Raw genomic sequence first — 2,013 nt, 5'->3', positions numbered from 1 at the left:
AACACCACTCATGTGAGGAAAGAACTTGGGTTTGGAAGCAAGAGAGCCCCTCTGCATCTCAGCTTCTTTGTCTGCAAAATGTGGAAGGCAATGACCCCTACCCACAGGTCAGCACAGAGTCCAGCAGGGCAGAGCATAAGCACAGAGCACTTCACAAAAGTCTGTTCTCTTTCTCTTTCATTTTGCTCATGATTCAAGTCTGCAGCAACCTCCCCTTTCCTCTCAGGCTCAGTGAAGAACCTCTGCTGCCCCCCTCTACCCTCAAATCCCACCCCCAGTGAAGCAAAAGTTCACTTAAGGGTGTCCAGGCTATCCCATGTCTTCTCTCTGGAATCTGTAAGGGGGGGACTCGAAAAGGTGTCCCTTTTCCACAGGGTAAAATCCAGTTTGAGAAAGGCTGGGGTGGAGTGGGGGAGATCACAGAGTTGTGGGATGAATGGATCCTTTTTGGCCCCCATATGGCAGCCCAGGAAAGGCCTCCCTCACAACCATGGTTGGCTGCTTCCTGCTGGACAGATGCTAAGTGCTTGACATGCTTTATTGTGTTAACACCCACAACAACCCCATGGGGTAAATGAAGACACCCTGTCCTACAGATCAGAAAAGTCAGTAACCCCAAAAAGCCAGTAACCCCAAGTCTGACAACAAGAATAATCGGTGAGCGCTTAAAATGCACATTCTCAGGCCTACCCCCAGACCACCAAAACCAAGGTTCCAAGGTGTATGACCTCCTCCGTGGTAATTCAGGGCTGGAACTAGGGTGAGGCAATTGAGACAGCTGAGGATGGGAATGTAAGGAGGCCCTCACAGTGTGTGTCTGCGTGCGAGGGACCCAGGGCCTTCTCACAGTCTGTGCCCAGAGGCACCCTTTGGGCATGCCCTAGTCCCACCCACTGTCAAGTCGTATTTGGGAAACTGGGACACAGATCTGCCTATAAAAAGTCCACGTTTTTAACCATAAAGCTGCTATATCCAGGGTTTCCTTAGGCCAGAGAGACCTGTCTCACATTGAACGTGTGGCTAGTTGAGAGTTTATCTCGGTCACCTGGAGGGTGCTGGCCCCACCCGAGGAGACTGTGCTGTGGGCTGAGAACCTGCATTTCTAACACATTCCCAGATGACGCTGAAGCTGCTGTACCAGGCCCTGCACTTTGAGATCATTGCCTTAAGATGAGAGAAGGAGCCAGTACCCAGAGCAACAGCTCCCTCGTCCAGGTGTACAGAAACAGATGAAGTGCTCTGGGCAGTGGCCCCCAAGAGTCTCCAAACTGAAGTTAATGTCCCCATTGCTCACCTGTATCCCAGCCCCTGGATGCCAGGTGTTCTAAGCTGCTCCCGGTTTCAAGAGAACGAGTAACCAAAGGGAAGGGTCTAAGCTGTTCCAGCAGAGAGATCAGATCCAGCCAGGGTCAGGAATGATGCGGCCTCTGGGTTCCACCCACTGCGTGTGGCTGGTGTCCATCTGCCAGGGCTTCCGGGCTGGCGGCCTTCCGCTCTTCGCCTCTGTGCTACTTGCAGCTCTGCTTTTATGCAGCATTTGAGAGAAGGAACCTGGTTTTGAAGTTCCTAGGTTTTCACCACTGCCCCATAGAGTAACTGCCCTGAGAACAGTTGCAGACATTTGTACTAATTAGTTAATTTAACTTTATGTGTGCTTGTTAAGGTCCCAAATTCAATCTGCAAATTAATGGCAGCTCACACGTAAATGAATGGAATTCAGTCTCCAGACTTTATGGCTTTGAAATAGCCCTATAACCATAAGTCAGCATTGGGTATTTCCTCCTAATACTCAAAAAAGTTTTTCTGATTCATTAAGCACCTAATTGCACAGCTCTTGAGGGAAGTTCCTACTAAGAATGAAAACCACATTCAGAGGCCCTCAGCACCTCCGTACTTCCACCTCCCTCCACTGCAGACTCAACTCCAGTCCTCAGACTCCTTTCCTCAAACTCCTTTCCTCAAACTCCACTCCTCAGACTCTACTCCTCAGACTCCACTCCTCAGACTCCACTC

This window comes from Condylura cristata, unplaced genomic scaffold, assembly GCF_000260355.1.
Source record: "Condylura cristata isolate star-nosed mole 26May11 unplaced genomic scaffold, ConCri1.0 scaffold00003, whole genome shotgun sequence".
NCBI classification, from domain to species: domain Eukaryota; kingdom Metazoa; phylum Chordata; class Mammalia; order Eulipotyphla; family Talpidae; genus Condylura; species Condylura cristata.
This window is presented reverse-complemented; position numbering follows the sequence as displayed.